Consider the following 6,551-nt stretch of genomic DNA (forward strand, 5'->3'; position numbering starts at 1 on the left):
TGAGAGGTTTTCACTATAGGGCGCGTGCGCTCACCAGACAGAGAGAGACATAGAGAGAGAAAGCAAGAAATCACCCCCCAGGGGGGATGGCCACACCGCAATCCCTTCTCCTCCATTCTCCTCTCGGGATCTTGGGCACACACGCACACGTACCCGGCATGAGTTTTAAGTCACCAGGTCCGGGACACGAACCGCAGTCAACTATGTGGGAGTCCAGTGGCATAGCCATTATGCTAACTGGTGGTTCCCCAATAAATAATTCTTTAAAAAAATAAATAAAAGAGGTGATTAAGTACAAATGAGATTATTAGGATGGGCCCTTATCCAAATCACTAGCATCTTTATAAGAAGAGGAAATTTGGACAGAAATACCAGAGGCATGCACACCCAGAGAAAAGCTTGTGTCTTCAAAGGGAGCAGTCAGAAGTCACCCAAACCCTGTCCACCTGGCGCTCAGACTCCCAGCCTCCGGAACCGTGAGGGAATAAATGCCTGTTGCATAAACCTCCCAGTCTGTGGTGTTTTGTTGACAGGTCTGGTTAACTAATACACCAATTTTACCACAATTAAACAGGCCAACAAACCCTAAGCAGACTCAAAAAAAAAAAAAAAAAAAAAAACCCAAAATGAGTGGACACCCAAAACAAGCAGATAAAACTGTCTGGGCAGCTGGAGCGGCCCATGGGCTGCTGTTCAGTCACCGAGGCCATGAGCCCAGTCCATGGTGCCAGTTTAGCCAAGGGGGTCCTGTCTCGGGTGGGCGCTCAACACTGGCGGCCAGCCTTCTGCCCACCCTTGTGTGGTCACTCTCCCAGCACCTTCCCTGGTGTTCTGAGCTCCGGGGTGACAGCAGAGGCCCCCTTTCAGCAGGTGACTCCATCTCCTGGCTCACAGAAAACACAGGCACTGACCACTTGATTTCTCTCTCCCTCCGGAACCCCTACAGAGCCCACAGCCCCGCCTTGCCCATCCTTCCCTCCTCCCCGCCTGCTTTTCTCAGTGGTGGAGGTGCCCACCTCCTTTCCGCCCCGCCCATTCCTGTGCTTTCTCAACTCCTTGGGACACTTCCTCCATCACTCCCCCGCCCCCGTTTATGTTCACAGCTCCTCTTCTGTTGCCTCTTTTCCGAAATCTTACAAATACGTTTAAATTTCCTTTACCCCAGTACAGTCTACCTTTAGTATAAGTTTCCTCTAGTTCTCACATCACCGTTATTTCCCTTTTAGCCATCACTTTATATGAGTGTGTACTTGCATATATAAGCAAATATGTTTGTTATTTATATAGTTCCTTTTTCCCTCACGTTGTAAAATGTTCTTGGGACCAGCAGTTGGCGTGATGGCTATGTCGCTGGACTCCCATGGAGTCGACTGCCGTTGGAGTCTCAGACCCAGTGGCTTAAACTCATGCCGGGCGTGTGTGCGTGCGTGCCCAAGATCCCAAGAGGAGAATGGAGGAGAAGGGATTGTGGCGTGACCATCCCCCCAGGGGGTGATTTGTCTTTCTGTCTCTGTCTTTCTGGTGAGCGCACATGCCCTATAGCAAAAAACCTCTCCAAATAATAATAATAATAATAATAATAATAATAATAATAATAATAATAATAATAATAATAATAATAATAATAATAATAATAATAATAATAATAATAATAATAATAATAATAATAATAAAAAATATTCTTTAATTTAGTTGTAAGAGAAGGGTGAAAGGGTAAAATATTCCCCGAGTACCTTAGGGATGAAAAAGGGTTAATTCAGTGTCTTGATTTTGTTTTAGATTTTTACCAGAGGGCACACACATTTGTGGGAGAAGTAAGGGAGACAAAGAGGGTAAGTACAAAATCACCCCCCAGCCCTCTCAGAGAGCGAGGTTGAGTCACATCCCTTCTCCTCCATTCTCCTCTGGGAATTCTGGGCGCATACACACATGCACAGGCATGATTTTCAGGGGGCCGGGTCTAGGACTTGAATCACACAGTCAGACATGTGGGATCCAGCCCGCTTAACTTCCATGCTACCTGCTGCCCCCCTCTTTACTGATTTTCTTGTTTGACGCCATTTTTGTTTACCTTCTAGACCTCTTTGTATGCAATTATGATCATGTTAGATAAGTCAGAATGTAAGAGGCTACACACCTTGGTCCCTTTTCCCTTTACAAATACAAATGGAAGCCAGATGGAGATACAGCAGCAAAAGGCAATGCTCTTTGAGACAATCCCACATGAAAAGGCTCCCCATTCAAGCCTGGAGACCTCCTGAGTATGTGGGAGCACATATACCCACAATCTGGGGCTGGCTGGAGGCCAGGAGTGAATCATGGCATTGAAATCCTACTGGGGTACTCTCTTCTTTCCCAACGTCTCTCAAATCCTTCCCTCCCCCCCATTCCATAAGCACACAGTTTGCACTCGGGGCTGGTTGTTCTGCTTGGCCTTCCCCACTCCATCCCAGGAATCTTCTCAAACACATGGCTTCACTGTTGTCACCTGCCACTTGCTCCTGTCTGAAACCAAACACATCCTCTTTCGCTTTCAGTCAACTTCCCATTGTTGTCAACGACACATCACCTCAGCCTCATTCAGTTATTAAAATCTTGGGATCACCTCTAACCTTTGCCCTCCCAGTCTCTCAATATCTCTTCAGTTACCAAGCAGTGATTAATTTTCCTTTATCTCCTTCACTAATCTCTTCTACTCATTTTTAAAAGAGACTTTTGCTATAGGGCGTATGCGCTCGCCAGAGGGACAGAAAGTGAGAAATCACCCCCTGCCACAATCCCTTCTCCTTCGTTCTCCTCTCAGGATCTTGGGCATGCACGCACACACATGAAGCCACTGGGTTTGGGACTCAAACTGTGGTCAGCCATGTGGGAGTCCAGTGACATAACCATTAAGCCATCTGTTGGTCCGTCCTTCACTGAGGTTTTGTTTTGTTTTGTTTTGTTTTCATGTCTTTTAGCCATGTCCAGCCTAATTCTGGTCTGCCAGGGAGTTCCAAGTACATTTCAAGGACAGATATTAGGATGATATGGAGGGGAGCCAGCCTTGGAAAACATGCCAGGTGGGGGCAGCAGGTGGCGTGGTGGTTGAAGCGCTGGACTCCCACGTGGTTGACTGCAGTTTGAGTCCTGGACCCAGTAGCTTGAAACTCATGTCGGTGGCCTGTTTGTGCATGCCCCAAATCCTGAGAGAATGAAAGGATGTGGCATAGCATCCCCCCTGAGGTGTGATTTCTTGCTTTCTGACTCTCTGTCTCCACAGGGAGCACATGTGTCCTAAAGCAAAAAAAAAAAAAAAAAAAAAAAAGCCAGATGTGTACCTGAGTGTCCAGGATCCTGATGGGATGGAGGCTTGCAGGAAAATGAATTGCAGTATGAACAAGCCCCTACTGGGGGTTTTCTCTTTCATTCCCTTTTCCACACATATGTACTCTTTAGCATTTAAAAAATAAAAAGTATTATGGAGAGGATAGTCAATTGGGGTTTAGGAATGCCTGAATCCTGCCATATTTACATCCCTAAATGTCCCTAAAGGAGGTGTGGAGGAGAACAATGACACCAACAGGCAAGGGAGCACTAAACTGGGCATTTGGTCCCAAATGGAAGTCAGGACAGACAGGCTGGGTTCTGGTAGTTTCTGTCTATTCTCTGCTCATCAATGTGCAAATATGAGTCTTAGGATTTTGTTCCCTTGGGGGACCAGCAGATGGCCGAATGGCTACGTCGCTGGGCACCCATGTAGTTGACTGGTTCGAGTCTCAGACCCCGTGGCTTAAACTCATACCAGGCACTTGTGCAAGCGTGCCCAAGATCCCAAGAGGAGAATGGAGAAGGGTTTGCAGCGTGGTCATTCCCCCTGGGGGGTGACTTCTTGCTTTCTGTCTTTCTCTCTCTGTCTTTCTGGTGAGCACATGCTCCCTATAGCAAAAAAAAGAATTTTGCTTCCTTGGGCCGGCAGGTGGAGTGGTGTTTACCGGTGCTGGACTCCCACATGGCCGACTGCTATTTGAGTGCCGGACCTGGCAGCTTGCTCTCTCACTCTTTCTCTCTCCCTCTCTGGTCAAATTTAAAAACAAATAAATAAAGTTAAATAAAATAATGCTTTAGAGGGACCAGCAGTTAGCGTAATGGCTATGTTGCTGGACTCCCACATAGTCGACCACGGTTCGAGTCCCGGACCCGGTGGCTTAAACTCACGCCGGGCGTGTGTGCGTGCGTGCCCAAGATCCCGAGAGGAGAATGGAGGAGAAGGGATTGCGGTGTGGCCATCCCCCTGGGGGGGGGTGATTTCTCGCTTTCTGTCTCTCTGTCTCTCTGTCTTTCTGGCGAACTCACGCACCCTATAGCAAAAACCTCTCCAAAAAAGAAAAAAAAATTCTTTATAAAAAGGAATTTTCTTCCAAGTTCTGCAGTTTCTTTGTCCTAAGTCTGGGGCTGTGCCAAGCCTGTATCTGTGGGCTGGGGCTCCAGGGCCTGGCTACCTTGTGTGCTAGGCAAAGAGCTGGCTGTACTGCTTTTGAAGGGCAAGGGCAGCCCTCGTTACCACTTAGCATATGTCAAAAAAAAAGGAGACAGCACCCATTTGTGCTGAACCTATCTTTTAAAATCCAGCCCCCCAAATGTAACTGACTATATAGTCTCCTATTTTAGCAAGAATGCATGTGTAAAAAAATTTTTTTTCTTTATGATGGAGCTTGTGCATATGTGAGAAAGATGAGAACACTTCACAGGGTCTGGTCACTCTGGGATCCCCTGCCTCGTCTTCCTACCAATCAGAGAGCGCCTGGCATGATTTCAGGCTGACTGGGCCATAGCGTTGGATCTGTCACCATGTGCGATCCAGCTTCCCTTGCGCAGCTCATTACTGCTGCACCAAGGAGCCAGCTCCAACTTCCTTGATCACCACTCTGCCCCCAGCTTGAATGAAGTGAGGAGTGGAGGGGGAGAGCCCGAGAGCCCCCTAGAGACCAATGGCTCATTTCATGTTTGGGATTCCTAGTGAGCCTAAACTCAGTGCCTTGCTCAACATTGTCCAACTCTGTTGCTTACTGAGTGTGAAAACCATTTCCTTTCCACCTACATCTGACACAGGTAAGGAGTTCTGGTGCTGCAACACCAGTAAACACTGAACAGTGCATTTACAATCATAGAAAAAATATTCGTAAGGAGGCTTTTAGGAGCCCAACAGCCTCAATCTGCCATTCTGTCATTAGAATGACTTCAGAATTGTGGCAGATTAGGCAAAGATAGGAAAAGAAAGTCAAATTTAATCATCCAGGTCCATTGAAGACATAAGCGGATCTAATCAAGAGGGAAGGAACCTGGCTTGAGGTTACTAAAATTCAACTCGTTCATAACCTAATCAATAGGCCCAGAAAGAAGTAGGTGGAGCATCATGGGAACCTCATCTATAGGGTAGGATCTGGGAGAATCCTGTGGACACAGCATCTATATATAGGGACTTGAAGCCCTGGTAAGACTGTTGTTCTGTAGGCTGAGGCTGCACGGGAGACCCAGGTTCGTCCCCCTGCTTCTTAAAGCCAACCATCGTGGCATGCAACTGTAGTTGCAGATTCTTGGGAGGCTACAGCTGGAGGATCATACAACAGAGTAAGACCCTCTCTTAAAAAAAAGTTGGGCGACGGTACTTTCTGTGTTCACGGTGGGTAACAGAAGACTCTCTGATACGTATCAGTCAACAATCTCTGGAAAGACAGTCTTCGCCCTTGGAGACGGGAATCCCTTCTGCAAAGGTAAATCTAGCTGACTTACCTCAATTTTCTTGAGAAAGTAAATGCCATTTAATTCCAAGAAAGCTCAGAAGTAAATATGCGACATTAAAATAAAATCCTCAGTATTTATACTTTTGAATTAACCTTGGTAATATTCTTTAGTTAGTATTCTCAATGCTTGCAAGATTTAGAGAATTTATCACACTAGAGAACTGACTAAAGTTTCGCGAAACAAAGGCCTCGCTAAGTTTGATGTCCTCTGATATTTTCTATTTATCTTATGAGATGTTGGTCGTGACTCCACTTTTGTACTTCATCAGTGGTTACCGACTCGCTTTCTGAAAGATCCTAATAACGAGGAAAGCTCCAAGCCTGAGGTTAGGCTGAGGGCTCTCAGACCTGATGCCATCTCTTCCCCCCAGGGTTTGGGCACGTGACCTCTACGTGTCCTTGTTCCGCCTTCTGTAAAAAGGGATACTAGTATTACCTACCTCGCAGGCTGCTCTTGGGAATTAAGAAAGCAGATAACGTGGGGAGAGGGCTTAGACTAGGGCCTGACACATCATGAGGTTTCAAGAATGTCGAAGGCAAGTACTAGATATAGGGAGGAAAGGGCCAAAGCACTAATCTGGCGGATGAGGAAATGGTATTAATGCTAAGACCAGAAAGTAATAGGAATTACTCAGGTGATGGTTCAAGTCGGTGAGTAGAGGGGAGTCAAGAGTAGAAGAAAGTTCTGAGCAGAGGGACCAGGCTTTACAAAAGTTGTGAGGTGGCAGAACCTTTCTTCTTCCTTTAACTTGCTGGAAGACGTGTGTG

The sequence above is a fragment of the Tupaia chinensis genome, unplaced genomic scaffold (assembly GCF_000334495.1).
Source record: "Tupaia chinensis unplaced genomic scaffold, TupChi_1.0 Scaffold000610_1, whole genome shotgun sequence".
NCBI classification, from domain to species: Eukaryota; Metazoa; Chordata; class Mammalia; order Scandentia; family Tupaiidae; genus Tupaia; species Tupaia belangeri.